Source organism: Lactuca serriola, chromosome 8 (assembly GCF_051521515.1).
Source record: "Lactuca serriola cultivar US96UC23 chromosome 8, Lser_US96UC23_V15, whole genome shotgun sequence".
NCBI lineage: Eukaryota > Viridiplantae > Streptophyta > Magnoliopsida > Asterales > Asteraceae > Lactuca > Lactuca serriola.
Window position 1 is genome coordinate 229479926 of NC_136415.1, and position 22571 is coordinate 229502496.

Sequence of the window (22571 nt, forward strand, 5' to 3'; positions counted from 1 at the left end):
TGCAGGGGCTTCGGGGAAGAAGCCCAAGGGATCAGATGTTGGGCCAAAGGGCCAACAAGGGCGAGGCCGGTGCAGGAAATGCGGCAGGCCACATGAGGGGGCATGTAGACTGGGATCGTCAGGCTGCTACAAGTACGGCAAGACGGGGCATTTCAGCAGGGATTGTACTGCCCCTGCACCGGTTATTTAGACGTCTGAGTTGTTGTGCTTCCACTGCAACCAGAGGGGCCACAAAGAAGGCCAATTTTCCCCAGTTGACAGCAACATCAGCGCCAGTGAAAGCGCCAGCTCCAGCGACCCTGCGGATCACAGATGGCCGGCAGGGCAAGTCGAAGGCTCCAGTGGTGAGGAGTCGGGCCTTTCAGCTGACTACCGAGGAGGCACGCGTCACACCCGATGTGGTGACGGGTATGATTCCTTACTTATGCTTTTATGTTATGCTGCTGTAATTTTGACATGTTATATGTATGTGCTCTGCTTAGGATCGTTCCATGTGAACGGTATCCCAGTTCAGGTGTTGTTCGATTCGGGGGCTACCCGATCATTTGTTTCTCTTGCACTTAGCAAGAAGTTTCCTGAGTCTTCGGGCAGGTTGGATTGCCCTTTAGAGGTGAAGATTTCCAACGATCGATCGGTGCGAGCATCAGAGGTTTTCCGGGATTGTGTATTGAGATTGTTTGAGGAGCGTTATCTGGTGGATCTGGTTCCCATACCTTTGCGGGGGAACAAGTTTATTATCGGTATGGATTGATTAAGCCCCAATGGGGCAGTGATCGACTACGCGCAACAGTTGGTGCAGATCGGGACCCCAAGTGGGGGAGAGCTGGTGGTTCAGGGCGAGAAGCCACAACGAGGACCAGCCCTATGTTCAGCAGCGAGAGCTAGGCGTTACCTCCAGCAGGGTTGCGCAGGTTATGTCGCGTATGTTATGGATACTCGGGAGGCGGGTAGAGAGACAGTGGGCGACGTGCCCGTGGTTCGAGAGTTCGCAGGCGTATTCCCCGAGGAGCTGCCTGGGATACCTCCGGAGCGCCAGGTGGAGTTCAGGATCGACCTAGTCCCTGGTGCGGCTCCAATAGCCAAGGCACCCTATCGGTTGGCTCCTCCCGAGATGCAGGAGTTGTCTATGCAGCTGCTGGAGCTGCTAGACAAGGGGTTTATCAGGCCGAGCAGTTCACCCTAGGGAGCCCCGATTTTGTTTGTGAAGAAGAAGGACGGGTCGTATCGGATGTGTATAGACTATCGGGAGCTGAACAAGGTAACAATGAAGAACTGTTACCCACTCCTGAGGATTGATTATCTCTTTGACCAGTTACAGGGAGCATATTGGTTCTCCAAGATCGATTTGCATTCAGGTTATCATCAGATGAGGGTCAGAGAGGAGGATGTGTAGAAGACCGCGTTTCGGACACGTTATGGCCATTATGAGTTTGTGGTGATGCTGTTTGGGCTCACCAATGCTCCTGCCGTGTTCATGGACCTCATGAACCGCGTGTGCAGACCGATGCTGGATCAGTCTGTGATAGTTTTCATTGATGACATCTTGGTTTATTCCAAGATGCAGGAGGAGCACGAGGGGCATCTCCGAGAGGTGTTGGAGACCCTGAGGAGAGAGAGCTTATATGATAAGTTCTCCAAGTGCAAGTTCTAGTTGCACGAGGTGCAGTTTCTTGGGCACCTTGTCAACCAGGACGAGTTTTCAGTAGACCCGACCAAGGTGGAGGCCGTGATGAGATGGGAGGTTTTGAAGTCTCCATCCGAGATTCGGAGTTTCCTGGGTTTAGCGGGCTATTATCAGAGAGTCATCCAGGATTTCTCCAAGATAGTCGTACCATTGACCAGGCTAACAAGGAAGGTCGTGGTCTTTCGTTGGGGGCCTGAGCAGCAGGCAGCGTTCGAGACACTAAGACAGAGATTGTGCGAGGCGCCAATCTTATCCCTGCCAGAGGGCATAGAGGATTTTGTTGTGTACTGCGATGCGTCCATCTCAGGTTTGGGCACGATATTGATGCAGAGAGGGCATGTCATCGCCTACGCGTCGAGGCAGCTGAAGCCTCACGAGGCGAATCACCCGACGCATGATTTGGAGCTGGGGGCTGTGGTGTTCGCCCTCAAGATTTGGCGTCATTACCTCTATTGGGTTCCCTGTACGATCTACACGGGCCACAAGAGCTTGAGGTACCTTATGGATCAGCCGAATCTGAACATGAGGCAACGTCGGTGGTTGGATGTGGTAAAGGATTATGATTGCGAGATCATTTATCACCCAGGGAAGGCCAATGTGGTGGCCGACGCGCTTAGTCGTAAGGCAGCGCCGATCCGAGATATCTGCCTACGGATGACCGTAGTGACTCCGTTGTTGGAGCGGATTCGGGAGGCTCAACAGGAAGCTATGAAGGAGGAACATCGGAAGAGTGAGCGGATTGTGGAAAAGGTTTCCTATTTCGACTATGATAGTCGAGGGTTATTGACTCTTCACCGTAGGGTGTGGGTCCCTTATCATGGAGGCGTGCTTCAGATTCTGATGGAGGAGGCGCACAAGTCCCGATTCTCTATTCATCCCGGGGCGACGAAGATGTATAGGGATCTTCGTCTAGACTATTGGTGGCCCTGCATGAAGCGGGATGTGGCTTGGTACGTTGAGCGGTGTTGGACCTGCAGGAAGGTCAAGGCCGAGCATCAGAGACCGCACGACAAGATGCAGCCGTTGGACATCCCGTTGTGGAAATGGGAAGATATTACAATGGATTTTATCACGAAGCTTCCCAGGACCGTGCGAGGAGTGGATTCGATATGGGCATCGTGGATCAATTGACCAAGAGCGCCCATTTTATTCCAATTCAGGAGAGCATATCGGCCGAAAAGTTGGCCGAAATTTATATCAGGGAGATAGTGGCGTGACACGGGGTGCCAGTATCCGCGATTTCAGATAGGGATGTGCGTTTTACTTCCAGATTTTGGAAGAAATTTCATGACGAGCTGGGCACTCATCTGCATTTCAGCACCGCTTTTCACCTACAGACAGATGGTCAGAGTGAGCGGACCATCCAGACTCTTGAGGATATGTTACGGGCATGCATGCTAGACTTCGATGGTAGCTGGGATACCTATCTTCCTCTAGTTGAGTTCTCGTATAACAACAGCTACCACGCGAGTATTGATCGACCTCCCTTCGAAATGTTGTACGGAAGGAGGTGTCGGACCCTGATATGTTGGGGTGAGGTTGGACAGAGGGTCATGGGGAGCACCGAAGTGGTGCTCAAGACGACCGAAAAGATTCAGCAAGTTCGGAGCAGGCTTCAGACTGCACAGAGTCGGCAGAAAAGTTATGCCAACAAGCGTCGTTCAGACTTGGAATTCCAAGTCAGGGATATGGTTCTTCTGAAGGTGTCGCCATGGAAAGGCGTCATCCGATTCAGAAAACAAGGCAAGTTGGGCCCAAGGTACATCGGGCCATTCAGGGTTGTAGCCCGGGTGGGCAAGGTGGCATATAGGTTGGATCTGCCAGCCGAACTCAACCATATCCACAACACTTTCCACGTCTCTCAGTTGCGGAAGTGTTTGGTGGATGACTCAGCAGTGGTGCCCTTGGAGGATATTTAGGTCGATGACAACCTGAATTACATCGAGCAGCCTGTGGCAATCCTCGACAGGAAGTTGAAGGATCTGAGGAACAAGAGGGTGGAACTCGTAAAGGTGCAATGGCAGCACCGGAAAGGATCGGAGTGGACTTGGGAGCCGGTGGAAGAAATGATGGAGCACTACCCCGAGCTATTTCAGGATCGAGCAGCAGACTTCGAGGACGAAGTCTAAAATAAGTGGGGGAGATTTGTAGCACCTGGTTCCCGGTACGTATTCCTTGTAATTAATAATTTTTATTTCATGCAATGTAACACCCAAAATCAGGAAGGCCAAGAAAGGAAAGGAAACCCTAAGTTAAAGGGCCGACTCGTCGAGTCCAAGGAGGAACTCGGCGAGTCCGAGCGGGATTTGGGTCAATGAGTAAGTGACCGACTCGGCGAGTCGGCTAAGGGGACTCGGCGAGTCGGGTCTGAACGAGGAAAACCCTAATCCCGAGAGTTGCATCCTATATAAAGGATGTTATGTCCCTCCCTCAGCCTCCATATCATCCTAGAGAACCTGTAAACCCTAGATTTCATGTGAGCTTCCATCATTTGAGAGAAATAGCTTTGGAGGAAGGAAACTTTGGAAAGGAACTTGAAGATCAAGAAGGTTGCTTCAAAAGGGAGGTGTAGATCCGAGATCTACTTCAGTTTGTGTTCATCTTGGAGGTAATAAGCTGCTATCTTCCCTCCTTTGCATCTAGATCTATTTTGTTATGAGATTTGGGGGTTTTATGGTTGTTTGAGACCCAATTCGAGTTTAGGGCTTAGATATGTTGTTGCCACTTCAGATCTAGTGTTGGGATGGTCCAATATGTCGTAAAGCATCAGAAGATGAGTAGTTGGTGAAGCCCTTTTGTCCTTAAACCTAGCCCTAGAGTGTTTTGAGCCTAGATCTCTTTAGTTATACGTAAAGTTTGCAACTTTACGTGAGGATTGAGCTTTGGAAGTATGGATCTATGATTTGGAGCCCCTGCATGGCTCAAAAAGCCACTGTATGGATTAAGAACTGGAGCGACTCGGCGAGTCACATGGGTGGACTCGGCGAGTTGGTTGAAGTTGGGCAAGAACTCGGAGAGTTGGAAGAACAACTCGGCGAGTCTGTTGAAGATTGCCTTGGACTCGGCGAGTCAAGTCGCGAAACCCCAAACCCTTTGTGACATCCCCAATTTCACGACCAGAAAACACCGATTTGTTTATGCTTTGTTTTAAAATCAGAGTTATCTTTTAAAGAAAACAGTTGCGGAATTTGTCCCAAAAACAAAATATGATAACCATCTATCAAAAATATTTCTCAAAAAGAATGTATTTTTATTAAATAATAAAACCTCGGGATGTCATGTTCCGATACAGACCAAAAGCATAAACAATATAAAATAGACCTTACAATAGTTATTTACAACTACTGATCTATAATCCAAAATCTCTCGTCAAGTCCACCAACTTATACCCTTGTGCCATTACCTGTAATGAAAAGAAAACTGAGTGGGTCAGGCTTGGGAGCCTGGTGAGCATATAGGGTTTTCAACCCACAATAATATAATTATTATATTTAATCAGCAAACAATCAACCCAATTACCCATCCCCATTATCTTCTTAAGGTTTTACCCTAAGAACCAACTATCCTTCATTCATTTATTCCTAAGGATTTACCTAAGGAATTGGCACGAAGTCCATTGCTGCCAAAGTTTATTTATCAGGTACTAAATCCATAGCTATCAGGTGCTAACTCCATAGTCACCAAGGTTGACTTAACAAGCGCTAACTCCATAGTCGCCATGGTTTACTTGACAAGCGCTAACTCCATAGTCGTCAAGGTTTACTCAACGTGCGCTAACTCCATAGTCGCCAAGGTTTATACAATAGGCGCTAACTCCATAGTCACCAAGGTTTATACAATAGGCGCTAACTCCATAGTCACCAACTATTCCATCTACCCATGTTCTACCCAACATTTTTGTAGATATAAATACAAACATAATTTAAATCATTTAACACCTGTATAAAAACATCAAATCCAAGTCCATCTCAAATAGACAATTAATATATAACACATAGCACGTATTTCTTAGCTAATACTTTATATTTATGTGTTAGAAAAAGTAACTATGCACTCATGCATATAAACAACAATATATATATATATATATATATATATATATATATATATATATACACACACACATAACACGTATTTTATAAAATACTTCATATCTATGTGTAAGATGAAAGTGACTATACACTCACTTGATTAGAAGTTGATCGGACAACACTACGATTTGTAGAAGTAGTATTCTTGGGTAGATCTGGAAGATATTCACAAAAACCGGGCTCCTCGTGGGCAGAGCTTCGGCTCGGGAATAACGCTCTTCGGGATCCTCAGGGCTTCGGATCTTGCTTCGGGGCTCGAGAATGATACCGGGGCTTCGGGATATGATCGACACGCAAATCGAGGCAAAAACTAGAGAGAAGAAAGAGTTTGAACAAGAGAAAATGGCTGATCTCGGTTTCTATTTATAGGCTGCTGGGTCTGGGATTATGTTGGGCGTAATTTTGGAGTACGCTGGGCGTACATAGAGTACGCTGGGCGTAATCTTCGGATAAGCTTTGGTATGCGTGCCATGATCTTCAAAAATTCATAACTTTCACATACGAACTCCGTTTTTGATGTTATTTATATCCACGCGTAGGTGAGATTATGCTCTACAACTTTCATTTAGACTCCGTCGGCTAATTTTGACTTTATTCTTATTATATTATTTTTAGTAGGCCGGGACAGGAAAACTTCGTTATAAAATCATAACTTCTTCATCTGACGTCCGTTTTTTCTGTCTTTTTACCGCTGCACTACTAATGACGGGATCTTCGATTCTTGTTTAGATTGTTTCGGCTAAAATGCGACATCCCCATTCACGACCAGAAAAGACCGATTTGTTTATGCTTTGTTTTTAAAATCAGAGTAATCTTTTAAAAAAAACAGTTGCGGAATTTGTTCCCAAAACAAAATATGATAAGAGTTTATCAAAGCATTTCTTTAAAGAAATGTATTTTCATTATATAACAAAATCTCGGGATATCATGTTCAGATACAAACATATAAGCATAAACAGAACTTACATTCAATTACACTAATGATTTATATCTCCTTTAAATCTCTCTGTGAAATATGTCTTCATATCGATACCTGTGATACAAAGAAAACTGAGTGGGTCAGGCTTGGGAGCCTGGTGAGCATATAGGGTTTTCAACCCACAATAATATAATTATTATATTTAATTATCAAATAATCAATCCAATTACCCACCTCCTTTTATCTCCATTTATTTAGTAAAGATTTACCCTAAGAACCGAATACCCTTCTCCCATTCATTCCTAAGAATTGCCCTAAGGAATTGGCACAAAGTCTAGTGCTGCCATGGTTCTTAGATTACCTTTGGTGAACACGCAGTTTAAAATAATTAATAAACACCTAGTTCAAGAACACCCATTGAACATACTCCGTTGAATAATACCTAATGAACACCTAGTTCAAATATCCCTGGTGAACTCAATCACCTAAGGAACACAGAGTACGAAAGCTCTTAGTTCAAACCACGTGATTATAATGTATATCTCGATCCTACAAAACCACTAATATTATTAACACATATAAATCATATTTCTAAAACAATCTATCCCATCCCGTCGATCCCCACATATTGACCCTATACAATGATCTTACGAGATCTAGCCTAAGGAAATCGATATGAACAACAACTGACGAAGCTGCTTCGGAAATTCCCTAGCAGCAAACGAGGATCAATAAAGACATCAAATGAGGGGAATAGAATGAGTTTCACCACAAACCTTCGTTCGTAAAAGAAAGAACCACAAGACATTTTAAGTCAGGGGTAGTTATCTAGATAACAATGCCTAGGCGTGGTCTGACTATCATGAGGTATTATACCCCCAGACTTTACCTATCCCAGCATCGAATTTTGCCTAGCAGTGGCCTGAATACATGAGGTATTTCACCTCCAGACGCACCCTATCCAGTAATATAACACCAGACATACCCATCAGTGGTCTATAACCGACACACTTTATTAGGCAGTCTACGAAGCTCCCTTAATTACTTCGTGAAAGAAAAACGCTGACATATGAAGCTCGGTCGATCACCTCATAAAAGAAACGCTGACTCCAAAGCTCTCTCAAAATAAAAGTATTGGGAAATACTACTAGAGTACTCCCGTACGCTCCCGTAACCGACACACAAAATTGTCAAAAAGACTTTATACATGATAGTCCTTCTGGCACATTATAGTACTTTGGTATGCGAAAGAATTGTACCCGAGAACATAATAGTACCCTGGCACAAGCAGCACCCAAGACATAGAGCTTTGAAAAAGACTTCGTACATAAAATGTACTTCTGTACGTAGGACGTACTCCACCGATCATCAATCTCGCAACGCACGTACTCTTAATAAGAGACTACCCAATGTCCAAACTTAAGTGAACTAAACATCCCTATTTAAGCCTTAACCCATCACTAGGCAAGCCTGCAATGCTTATAATCAATTTTCGATATTAACTCCGTTTAGGAAATGCTAACTAGTGTATACTTAACACAGAGTTTTAAGTAATAATATCATATATTCACATCTTAACACATATTGAACCATAACTGATTCGCACGTTGTATATTATCAAATATATCTAACCCGTATTTCGGACGATAACAAATACTTTACATACATATGTATATTTCATACTTTAATCAATACACGTATAAAAATCACATTCCTAAAAGGGACTATACGCATGATACCTTATCGTATGAACACGTAATTCAAAAATACATAATCCGTACTCCCGGATCTTAAATTTGCCTCATTACCTAATCCATATTCCCAGTTCTAAAACTAACCTCTTGATCTGATCCATACCCTTGGATCTAAAACTAACCTCTTGATTTGATCCTTACTCACGGATCTAAAACTAACCTCTTGATCTGATCCCTACTCACGGATCTAAAACTAGCCTCTTGATCTGATTCCTACTCACGGATCTAAACTAATCTCTTGATCTGATCCATACTCACGGATCTCATCTACCCATGTCCTACCCAACATATTTGTAGTTACAAAATACATATACAGTTTAACTCATTAAAACCTATATAGTTCATCCATTCCACCAACATCTCAAATAAACAACAATATATAAACACATAGCACGTATTTCAAAGCAAATACTTCATACTTATGTGTTAGAAGAAAGTAACCACACACTAACACATATAAACAACAATATACTTAATACACTCAAACCATACTAGTATTATTATCGTGTTTATGAAAGGGACTATACACTCACACATATAAACAACTATATATATACACATAGCACGTATTTTATAAAATACTTCATATCTATGTGTAAGACGAAAGTGACTATACACTCACATGATCAGAAGATGATCGGACAGCACTACGGCTTGTAGAAGTAGTATTCTTCGGTGAAACCGGGATCACTTCACACACCGGGTTTCTCGCGGGCAGAGCTTCGGCTCGGAAACTCTTTTCTTCTTGGGATCTTCGGGCTTCGGGACTTGATTTGGGTCTCGGGGTTGACACTGGGGCTTCGGGGGGTTAAAATAGGGCTTAGAGGGTGTATCGGGAGTGGGAGAGCAGGGATGGAGCAACCATAGTCGGCTGGCCCTTCAAATCTATTTATAGGGCAAATTTGGCCCTTGCCACGTCGTGGGATCCTTTTGCCACGTCGTGGGCTTGATCGTCACTGCATGTGTCATCCCAAGTTGCATCTGGGGGACTCCCGGAGCTATCAAGAGACTTGCCACGTCATGGCACTGCTTGCCACGTCGTGGTCTCTGACAGTTTTGGGGTTTCGCGCCCCGAACTTCAGAAATTCATAACTTTCGCATACGAGCTCCGTTTTCGACGTTCTTTATATCGAAGCGAAGGTGAGATTATGCTCTACAACTCTTGTTTAGACTCCATTGGCTAAATTTGACTTTATTTTTAATAGATTACAAGTATATTACTTATATATTATCTTTAGTAGGCCGGGACAAGAAAACTCCGTTCGAAATTCATAACTCCTTCATCTGAACTCCGTTTTCGTCTGTCTTTTTATCGTTGGACTACTATCGATGAGATATTCAATTCTCATTTAGATTGTTTTGGATAAATATCGCTCTAACATAAATTCACTATTTACGTCACATTGTGTCGTGCCGGTTCTGTCGCGAAACTTCGACAGGTCATAACTTCTTCGTTATAACTCGGATTTTGGCGTTCTTTATATGCACGGAAACCTTGTGACATATACTACAACTTGGTTAAGATTAATCCTTCTAAATAATCTTCCATAAAAAAGTCATTTTTGATGCTTATTGTCTCTAAATTGACTAGCCCGGATCTACGGGCGTTACATAAAAACCGCTCGATCTCAAATCGAGTATTCGGGCTGCATACCGCTAAGTCGAAACTTAGAAAAATCATAACTTCCTCATACGAAGTCAGATTTGGACGTTCTTTTTATGCAAGCTCACGGTTTAACGAACTCTACAACTTTCGTTTAGATCGCTAATGCCACATATCGCTCTAACGTAAATTCACTATTTACGTCGCGTTGTGTCGTGCCGGTTCTGTTGCGAAACTTCGACAGGTTATAACTTCTTCGTTATAACTCGGATTTCGGTGTTCTTTATATGCACGGAAACCTTGTGACATATACTAAAACTTAGTTAAGGTTATTCATTCTAAATAACATTCTACCAATAAATTCGTTTTTTTGACGCTTATCGTCTCTTAATTGATTAGCCCTGATCTACGGGTGTTACACCCTTTGAGTTAAGACTCGGATCAGTGTGTTGAGTGGTTACTCGGTGAGTTGGACAGGTCAGGGCTCGACAATCGGTGGACTCGGCAAGTCATGGACTGACTCGGTGAGTCGAGTCGCGAATGGAAGGACTCTGAGTATATGAACTCGGCGAGTCAGTAGGCAGACTCGGCGAGTAGGCTTGACCTGGAAGGTTGACTTTGACCAGGACTTTGACGTTGACTAGAGTTGACTTAGTTGACTTTCGGGGGACAGTTAGACCAAGTGTTGCATTGATATTGGTAGCTCGGGGAGCTAGTGGAGCAGGAGTTCAGAGAGTTGTCGGGCAGCCGCTAGAGGGGTTATCAGCAAGTGCAGGTGAGTTTCCCTTTGTGTGAATGGGTCTAAGGCTACAATGTCGGCCCATGTAGTTATGAGTAGAAGACCCGGGGGTTAGCCCTAGGCATAGTATGCTAGTATGATATTCAGGACGAGGTCCAATGATAGCGGGCGGGTGCCCAATAAATGTTTTATATGATAGTTTATACTTGTTTTCTGTATGATACATGTATGTGTCTGGTAGGGAAGTGAGTGTGGGAGAGGTCCCGTACCTCACCAATAGCAGAGTGTGTATGGTGTTCCACATCTCATTAGCAGCAAAACAGGGGCAAGGCCTAAGTTAGGGAAAGAGTGAGTGTGGGTTGGGCCCATATCTCACTACCAGTAGGAGTGTGGACGGGGTTCCATGACTCACCAGTTGCAGGACATGGGCGAGGCCCAAGATAGGCGAGGCCTTTAGAACCGGATTCGGTAGTGTATGCTTAGTGTGTATCTGTTGCGATATGTTTATGTGTTAGTATTTGTTGACGGGCGAGGCCCAATGACAAGTGAGGCCTAAGTGAAACAGATCTGTATCCGAGTGGGGCTCAAAGCCAGGCGAGGCCTGGAGCGGCTGGGCCGTTGTAGCGGGTGAGGCCCGAGGTAGGGGCGAGGCCCAGAATAGCGGGCGTGGCCCAGTATGTGCAATATGTGGTTATGCATGGTATGTGATAGGTTGGGGAACTCACTAAGCTTCGTGCTTACGGTTTTCAGTTTTGGTTTCAGGTACTTCCGGTAGTGGAGGGAAGAGCTCGGGGTGATCGCATGGCACACACCATAGATTAGACAGCCTGGGAATGTTTTACTCTGATAACGAATATGTGTTTGGAAATTAATACTCTGATTATGTTTTGGATTGATGATTTTGCTTTAAGTAATGTTTTATTAAAAGAAATTTTTAGTTCTGAATTTTGGGACGTTACATGCAGTTTGCCTTGGACTCAGCGAGTTGAAGGACCAACTCGCCGAGTAGGAGCGGGATGAGACGCGGGGTCTGAGCCTCGTACTCGGTGAGTCGGTTCCCGGACTCGGCGAGTAGGCGCTGTTTGGGGAAAAACCCTAACCCGGGTGTTTGCATCCTATTTAAGCACTCTAACTCGACCTCCTTTGTCCCTAACACTTCCAGGAGAGCTGTAGAGCGATACCCTAGCCCCTTTGTGTCCTTGTGAGTGATTTTGGCCTTGTGAAGGAAGTTTGAAGCTTAAGAGAAGAAGGAGGAGGTGGAAGAGTGCAAGGAGGAGAAGTAGATCTGACATCTACCCTGCAAGAGGCTTCCATTCAGGTAGAAAGGTCCCTACCTTGATCACTAGTTCATTAGATTCCCTTTTTGTCCCTAATTGGTGGTTTTCAAGCCCTAAAACACTAAACTCCATGTGTTTGTGCTTAATGATCCGAAAGGACTTCAGATCTAGACCTTATGGACGTATTAGAAGTATAAATTTTCTGTGGTTGAACTGATTGAGGTCCCCATTGAGTGTACATAAAGAGCTTGGATTTGCCTTTTGGAGCTTGTAGGGTCATGCATGCACATAAAGTTTGCAATTTTACGTGATAAGCATGCCCTAGGAACATAGGCCTATGGTTTTGAAGCGTTGCATGTCTCAGATTTGGTCTATATGGGAAATGGGTCAATGGACTCGGCGAGTCCCAAAGTCGAACTTGGCGAGTTCTATGAAGATGGCCTTAGACTCGACGAGTTGGATGAACAACTCGGCGAGTCCTATGAAGATTGCCCGGTACTCGACGAGTTGTTCTTCAAACTCGGCGAGTCAGATGAATTGTTACTGAGTAAGAGGGGTTTAGGTGTTGTAGGTCCAACCCTTCGTATCTGCACGCGGAATTAGCAATTTAATGTGTTGCGATGGTCCCAGAAACCCAAATCCTCATAAAGGATGCTCAAAGCGAGTAGGAGATCTGCTCGTATGGACTCGGCGAGTCGGATTGCGAGCCGGTTCTATCATCCCAAGTAGTGAGTTAAGGGTGACTCAGTGAGTGGGATGAGGGACTTGTAGAGTAGGACCGGGTTAGTGGGAGAAGGACTCGGCGAGTCGGTGCCATGACTCGGCGAGTCCAGTCAACTGGAAGTTGACTTTGACCAAGGAGTTGACCTTGGACCAGGGGTGGGCCAGTCATCTGACCTAAGGGTGTGTATAAGTGGCTAATCTATGTTTATGATTTATAGCCAGAGGATTACCGATTCAGCAGTCAGGCGCTTAGCAAGCAGACTTTCAGCAGCTACTTTTCGAGGTGAGTTACCTTCCAGTAGCGGTGGGTCTAAGGCTACAATGTCGACCCACCAGTAGGAGACGTATGATAGATGATAGTCTTTGTGATATCATTTAGGTTTGTTACTACCTGATATGTTATATGCTAGCATGATAGGTTGTATGTGATAGTAGTAGAGTTCGGTTGTTAGGACCGAAGGGTAGCTCAAGCACCCTAAATATGTCTGATAATATGTTTATGTTATGTTATATGTGATAGTAGTAGTAGGGATGAAATAGTCCCCAAGGTTCGGTTGTTAGGACCGATGGGTAGTCAGCACCCCAGAATGGCTTGACATGAGTAGGTCAGCACCCCAGAATGGCCGTACGGGTAGGTCAGCACCCCAGAATGGCCGTACCGGGTAGGTCGGGCACCCCAGAAATGTCTGGCAGTATGTATGTGATATGATTGTATGGTATGTGGTACGATGGGGGGACTCACTAAGCTTCGTGCTTACAGTTTTCAGTTTTGGTTTCAGGTGCCTCTTCAACTAAGGGGAAGGAGCTGGCGCGGTAGCGGCACATCATACACACACATTGGACTTCCGCATTATGAGATGTTCTGGGATTGTACTATGACATTATTATTATATTCATGTTTTGGGTTTTCAGACACGGGATATGTTTTATAAAATGATATGATCGGATGATGTTTTACTACAAATGTTTTACAAACCACTTATTTTAAATGAAATTTTTGGGCGTGAAATTGGATCGTTACACATTGTGTCGAGGAAGTTGGATGTTGACTGGGTTCTTCAGTCACTTCCCTGAGTCGTATAGTGAGTTTATTAAGAACTACTATATGACAGATCACGACATGACCCTTATCGATCTTACATATTTGCTTGTTGCTGTTGACTGGGTTCTTCAGCAACTTTGATTGGAAGATCTACTCCCCAAACTTCCATGGACATTAACAATGGTAACATCAGAAGTCCAGAAAAGCTTTCTCTTCCAATGGAAAGGGATTGGCCATGGTCAAGTCATTTGAACGAATGGTAAAGAGAAAGGGTAAGTCTGAGATAGTCTCATGTACCATTCCCAAAGAGTCCATATGTTTCTATTGCCAAGAGAAGGGGCATTGGTTGCGAAGCTACCATATTTATTTGAAAGATCGTAAGGATTGTAAAGTCAAAAAGTTTGACTCTGCTTCAGGTAAGTCCACTATCTAACTATATTAAGTTCCTATTTGGAGATTATTAATACATGATATAATGTAATTGTATTTTGATGTTTTGTAGAATCGAAGAATGAAAGAAAACTTAAAGGAAGAGTAAGCTGATTCAGATCGTGAAAAGATGGATTTCAATCGCATGGCTCGATGATCATAATTTTGAGTTGCTACTTAAGAGTTACGATAGATTGATTAGGAATATGTAACAACATAGTTTTCATATATATTTTCATTGTAAGGATAAGTTTTCTGCAATTTTTTTTAAATAAAGAAATATTTTGAAATTTATCTTATTTTAAGTTTCCTTACAATGACATTTGCGTAAATTGTTGCTTATATGTTTCCATTGATAGCAATATTGGAAAATGGATTTGATTCTTTCTTTTGTGGTAGTGTCATAATTTACCTAATAAGGAAAGATTCTAATCACCCAAGTTTCGGTTGGATAGAAACTTTGAATCATGCAACTTGTATTGTGTGATGAATGAGAACCTTCGTCTTTGGGGAATTAAGACTAATTCCTTGTTCACATGTATATGTGAGTCGAGTGAAGGACTAGGGGATCGGGTACACTTGGTTGTGTGTTGGTCAGGTCCACCACAAAGAACGATAAGACAATTCGTTATGATTTACTAAAGTTTAGTAAATATGGTTATACTTACAAGATTAAGTGTAATTCTGAATCATTGAAAAAGTTTCAATGAATGACAGAACGAATAAGAAGAATCAAATTAGGTAGAAAGATAAAACTTTCTCCAGTCTGAGAAGAAGGGAGAGTACTTTAGTATCGTGTTTTATGATCATCCTTATGATTATGAAAAACCATGTCACAACTGATCCTCTATAGATACCTTAGTGCACTTGTATGGCTAAGAAGAGGAATCATGAAATGTTTAAATGATTAAATCAATTAAGGAGAGTCATGCTTCGTTTCAAAATCAAGTCTTAGAGTTATGCTCCAAGATTGTGTTGTTAGTGACATAATCTTAAGAAAGGTTTATACCACTTATCAAATGTAGAGTAAAATGTTTTCTACTCTTGCACATTTGAAATTGGTAAGTTGTGATGTTTTAGATAAAACAAAGACCAACTAAGACCAATTGTCAGAAGTGTTTGTCTTGATACGAAACCGCACTAACTCTTGAATATTTGTTTGTCGAGGAACGTTTCTTGACAAGAGAATCTTATATGTCAAGAGGACAGTGGGAGTCTTAATGATCTTGAATAGTTTCAAGAACTAATCAAGAGTAAACCTATTCTTAATCACTAGCACACGACTTGAGGTTGGTAACCTATCGTGTTGACATATTCTTCTTTTTGTGCCTATTCCAGTTAAAGTTGACTATGCATGTGAGTTCTATAAGTTCTCATTTGTTTGCATAAGGCAAAACACCTTGATTAGTGAAAGTTCATTGATCAGTGAGGATGAGATGCTTAACAACTTGGAAGACATGGTAGGCCCTTGTGCTACCAGGTGGCAAGAAATTAAGATTGAACAAGTTCAGTCCATATGAGTTTGGATTTGTCACTAACCTTGTCTTGTGATTATGGTTATGACAAATTCACATGGATAGGAACATTTACACTATAAAAATCTAAGTGTCATAAGGTTTCTATCCAATTCATGAAAATGATCGTGAAGAAACGTTTTCACTAAGTAGATTATAAGGAGATAGCAATTGTGTTATTTGCATTCTCAAATTCAATTATGATTACGACATCTCTCTTCATAGAAATTGTTAGAAATGGCAAAAGGTCTAAACATTTCACACGTATGGCTGTAAGTTCTGTCCCGGCCTATTAAAAATAAATAATAAAAATAAAGTCAAAATTAGCCGACGAAGTCTAAACCAAAGTTGTAGAGTGTAGTCTCACCTTCGCGTGGATATAAAGAACGTCGAAACGGAGTTCGTATGAAGAAGTTATGAATTTCTGAAGTTTATTAAATAATTTATATTTAAATTTAATCTTTAATTCCGGTATTATCCGAGGACGAGTCATCGGACTCATCCGAAGTACGCCCCGCGTACACCGAGGATGTCGACACTCGCATCAAGTGGCTTCGGATGACGAACGCAGTGACGATTTCGGACCTGTACGTCCCGCGTACTCCGAGGCTCCAGCCTTCTATAAATAGGATCCGAGGGCAGCCGAGTTCTTTTGCTATTTTCTCTCTTCTCTCTCCCGTTTTGCATCGATTTGCGTGCCAGAAATATCCCGAAGCCCCGGTATTATTCTCGAGCCCCGAGGCAAGTCCCGAGATCCCGAAGATCCCGAGAAGTGCGGTTCCCGAGCCGAAGCTCTGCCCGCGAGAAGTTCGATTTTTGAAGAGATCTTCCAGATCTGCTGAGGATTACTACTTCTGCAAGTCGTAGTGCTGTCCGATCATCTTCTGATCAAGTGAGTGTATACTACCTTTCATAAACACGATAATAATACAAGTATGGTTTGAGTGTATTAAGTATATTGTTGTTTATATGTGTGAATGTGTATTCACTTTCTTCTAACTCATAGATATGATTTATTCTCTATGAGATATGTGTTATGTGTGTGTGTGCCTCATCTGTTATGTGAAATATGTGTTGATTAAAGCATGTTATATAGGTTTTTTATCTATGTATAAAAATGTATATTTTTATCTACTAATATGTTGGGTAGAACATGGGTAGATAGTTTGTGTGTAATAAACAAATGAGAGGCCTCCTTGTTGTTTGATTTAGTCATCTAGCGAAGTTTAGATGACGACCACGGGCTATTCTAGACAGTCTTGTGGAAACATTAGCAGGTTCGCCACATATAGGTGTTAATGAACTTGGGTGTTCATTCCCTGTACTCCATCCCCCTCATGGTTGCCTTATTTGACTTATATTGCTGAGGTACCCCCGAAGCATGTGTTGTCACCCCGATGAAATATTCTTAGACTAGGTCCCTTATGTTAGTTGTCTTAGGGACAGAAAGTGAGAATAACGGGAATGGGTAATTGGGTTATTGTTGGTTGGTGAAAATTAAATATGATTATTTATTGTGGGTTGAAAACCCTATATGCTCACCAGGCTCCCAAGCCTGACCCACTCAGTTTTATTTGTATTACAGGAAGTGGCGCGAGGGCATAAGATGGATGAACCATCAAGTTGTTTTGTTTACAAGTCTGTATATGTATATATTTGTTGAATGACTTGTAATGTTATCGTTTATGCTTATTCGTCTGTATCGGAACATGACACCCCGAGTTTTGATTATATAATGAAAAATACATTTCTTTTATGAAATGCTTTGGTAAACATTGTTTTATCATGTTTTGTTTTTGGGAACAAATTCCGCAACTCTTTCAAATCAAAAGGATTTACTCTGAAATTATTTTAAAAACATAAATGAAAATCGGTCTTTTCTGGCCATGATTTTGGGGATGTCACAGAGCATAAGTGTTATGCAAATAAGAATGTAATTATTATGCTAGTGGGAGCACAATTATTACGTTAAGAGTTGCGAGTTAGCAGTGTTAATTATAGAAAACAAAAGTTTCAATTTGCAAAGATGCAGGGTTTGAAAAGTTGTTTTGCTATAATTAAGGGAGAGAAATTCATACTTCATTTCGAATCTAAAAGCTCAGATTGAGATTTTAATCGAATTTAGTCATGGACATATGTGAATGTTATGTTGAAATGATTCAACATAAGGGAAGTCTATATGTGGAAATATTATAGCGAAAGACTAGTAAAGTATCATGTCTTTATGTAAACCATTATGAATCGTATTCCATATGCTTCAGATATAGGATCGATTACATAAGTTATAATATTAATATGTTCTAATTTTCCAAATGCCTAGGGCATTAAGAGGGAAAAGGGACTAGAACGAGATATGACTAAAATGGTTAAGCAATTGTCGAGGACAATCTAAGGTTTACCAAAGATTGGTTGCTTATGGACAGTTGGAAGTATATTCTGAAGTTTTGGAAGGACCATATTGACATACTCCGAGAAAAGGTAACTCTCGTTTAGAAGTGATAGTCAAAAGGGCTAAGCAATTGTTGAGGACAATCTGAGGTTTACCAAAGATTGGTTACTTATAGACAGTTGGAAGAGGTAACTCTTGTTTAGAAGTGATAGTCAAAATGAGAATATGGAAATGTTTCCATAAGTGGAAGTTATTCTTTAAATCTGTGTAAGATTAGAAAACTTAATGCAAGAAGGATGTTCAAAGGAATGTACTTTGAATGTGAGACTTCGTTTCCATGGAATTTCTCTCCATTGGAATACTTTGTAGTGTCTGTCACCAAGTCTCTGTGACTTTTGTGCATAGTCATTACAAGAGGATCATTGCATATAAGTTTTGAATATAACAGATTACAATGAATGTCAATAATTTGGTATTCTTATATTTACGATAAGGATTTGGAATTGTGAAATGAGTTCCATTGAAGATGTGTTCAATTGATCTGTTTCACAAAGAAAGGACCATTGGCAAACATAGTGTGCATGCTTGGAGCATGACATAACTGTTGTTTTAATTCAATTATTAAGTTGATTAATCGAAACATTATACAGTGAATAATGTGTAATCAATATGGTGATTAAATAAAAGGTGTTTTATTTATATTCATAAGTTATGGGACCATATTGGATTCAATTATTCTTGTGTTTCACTTTGCATGCTTTGAATTCTCGAAAAACTAGGTTATTTAATCTATCCACAATCGATCATACTTTGGAAGTATGTATTGAGGCAAGACTGTCATGAATCTGACTGTAGATTGTCTAGGTGTTTTTTAAGGGTTTTGAGCATTCTAACACTCCTAAGGTGTACATGCACCCCTAGAAACCTTGGATCTATGTTTTACTAAGATACATGCAAATTTGATTTTCCAAGGTTTTTAACCTAACTAGCATGGCATGGGAACTTTGAAACATAAAAGCTAGTAGGAGAACATACCTTTCTTGTTGCTTGGATTCCTTGAGAACCTTGTGAGCCTAGCACCTCAAGTGTGATGCCTCAAATGTTTCACACAACACCACAACTCTAGGAATAACCTTAAGAGAAGTTCACTAACACTCAAAATCGGCTAGCCCTCTTGCTCTTTCTTTGTAGTACCGATTTTGCTAGCCATGGGGTCCTTTTTATAGTTGTGTCACAAGTAGGGTTACAACATGTAAACCCTAATTGACATGGATTTTCATATTCCATGATCCATGAGTTTATAACCTCCATGGACTATCCATGGAGCACCTTATGGGTTTTAGCCCAATTCAATAACCATGGATCATTAGACCACTATAAAAAATGGATGATTTACACAATTAGCCCCATATATTTAATTCGTCTCCTTTTGATCACCAAATTAATTCTAAATTAATTATTGATCAATACTAATTAAATAATATTATTAATATTTTAGAACTTATAATATATTAATAAACCTTAAGTGTCCTTTCTCTCATTTAGTCTATCCAAGTGTTGCAATGCCATGCAACCCAAATGGACCATGCTAATCGAGTCAAGTACATTCCATAAATAGTTATGAACTTAGACACCTAATCCAACAATTTTAGACATAACACAAGTTTGTTGCAGTGTTCTTGAGTAGTTCTGGAGTAAGATTCGAGTATTGGATTAAACTCACGCTCATTTGAATCACTTCATGGATTTTTATCATGAGTGATTATGAGACGATAATATCTTATATTCTTGAAACCAAGACATGTGAGTTGTGTTTACAAGTCGGTTGCACATTGACATACGTAAACGCACCAGTAACTTGGTGTTATAAAACATATTGTTGTGCGTGATTTGATGAGTAAGTACAAGCAAGCATTTGAGTCGAATTTTATCCATTCCTTTTACCCTTAGAGGGATAAAAGCAATATATGTGGGCCCCTCGATGATTTAGTGATGACCAACCTAAGTGTTTGGCCAAACCTGGACTCATTTGATTTGTTCAATTAGTCGGTTGTCATAAATCAGAAATCAGGAAACAACCAATGGACGGAGAGAATGATTATAATTCATGTCTCAGTCCATATGATATCTTGTAGAATGGAGGAATATATGATCCCTTATCTAATGGACGCTTCACTGACTAGGTCAGAGTTCGACAACGGCTTTTAAGAGCTACTATTGCTAGTCAGGTTGTGGAGTCGTACTTGCAATAATAGTTATTGGACTTATCCAAGTGGGAGACTGTTGGATTAGGTGTCTAAGCCTATAACTATAGTTGGTATGTACTTGACCCGAGAGTAGCATGGTCCATTTCGGGTTGCATATCACCAGGAAAATTTGAGGATGGATATTTGAGTAAGAGGTTATTTATGATTTATTAATATATTATAAGTTCTAATATATTAATATGAAATCATATTATTTAATTAGTATTGATCAAAAATTGATTTGGAATTAATTTAGTGATCAAAAAAGACTAATTAAATTAACGGAGACTGGTTATGTAAATCAATGATATATATATATATATATATATATATATATATATATATATATATATATATATATGGTTTGGGCTATTGATCCATGATGGGATAAGCTTATTTAAGTTTCCATGAAGAGTTAGCCCACATGGAATATGGATCATAACCCAAAGTGTATGGATTAGGGTTTACCCATGACTCTTGGATTCCTACATATATATACAAGTGTTCTTGGAGTTCATAACCGATTTGTGTGCCCAGTAATCTCTTTCAAGTCATCCAATTGTTCAAGGGTGTGTTGTGAACCGTTTGAGGTATCACATTTGGGGTACTATGTTCTTAGGCCAAAACTACAAGCTACAACAAATAGGTAATTATATAACTTACTTTTATGTTGTTAATGTCAATTGTATGCTAGTTGTAGGCTTTATGATTTGGAAACAATAGTGCATGTATAATTAGAGAAAAAATATATCCAAAGCATTTAGGCTTGTATGTGCACCATAAGATGTTGTAGTATACAAAACCCAACAATTATATGGGTTGAAACAAGCCCCAAAACAATGGCATCAAAAGTTTGACCATGTGATGTTGGAAAATGGATACAAGATTAATGAATGTGACAAGTGTGTTTATGTTAAAAACACAAGTGAGGGTTATGTTATCTTATGCCTTTTATGTTGATGATATGCTTATTGTTGGTAGCAATGATAAAATGGTTCAATCAACAAAGGTCTACAAATTGACTTACTTTAAATCAATTGATACAAGTCATCATCTAAGTAAAAATAGAGGTGAAGGAGTTACACAAGTCGAATATGTAAGCATTATTGGTAGTCTGATGTACCTTATGAGTTGTACCAAACCTGACTTAGCTTTTGCAATAAGCAGACTAAGTAGATATACCAGTAACCCGAGTGCTGAACAGTGGAAGAGTATTAAAAGATTATTACAATACTTAAGGTACACTCACAATTATGGGTTGCACTATACAAGATATCCCGAGGTGATAGAAGGGTATAGTGATGCAAATTGGATATATGACATTAAAGACTCCAAGTCAACCAACGGGTTTTTGTTCACACTTGGAGGTGGAGCTATATCATGGAAATCTTCAAAACAAATAGTTATAGCTAGATCCACCATGGAATCTGAATCTATAACACTTGATAAAAGTGGAGAAGAAGTTGAATGGCTACGAATTTTTTTGGAAGATATACCGGGATGACCTAAACCAGTTTCAACAATCTCAATCCATTGCGATAGTCAATCGACAATTGGACGGGCACAAAGTGCTATTTATAATGGTAAGTCTCGACACATCCGTCGAAGACACAAAACCATTCAACAACTACTCTCAACTGGAGTTATCTCAATTGACTACATAAGGTCCAATGATAACATTGCAGATCCACTAACCAAAGGGTTAAATAGGGAGTTAGTTGCAAAATCGTCAAAAGGAATGGGTTAAAACCCATTGAACGAATAAGTTATTGCGAAGGAAACCCAACCTAGTTGACTGGAGATCCCAATATCTAGGTTCAATGGGATAACCTAGTTGCATATATGTGGATCATTGTGGGGGTCAACCCCAACCCATTCCTATAAATAAAAGTGATGCATGTTAAGCTTATAGTAGTTGGTGATAAGTTGGTAATCATCACGCTTTAGCTTTTAATGATTATGATATAATCACCTATGTGAGAGAGAAATGGGGTCGCTTCAAAGGGAATTGAATGGACAAGTTCTTAAGAGCTCTTACAGAACCATGCAAGTGTCCATGACCAAAAATGATCACAACCTAACTAGGTCAGGGAGAATAATGTGAGACATGTATTGATTATTTACAAAAATGGCAGAACAGTTCAAGGACATCGAGTTTACT

The 22571-nt window shown here is 40.9% G+C and overlaps 1 pseudogene; it reads left to right on the forward strand.

Annotated features, from left to right (window-relative positions):
- The first annotated feature begins 21284 nt into the window (after positions 1-21284).
- On the forward strand, positions 21285-21914 carry LOC145067925 (secreted RxLR effector protein 161 pseudogene; annotated as a pseudogene).
- Positions 21915-22571: the final 657 nt, after the last annotated feature.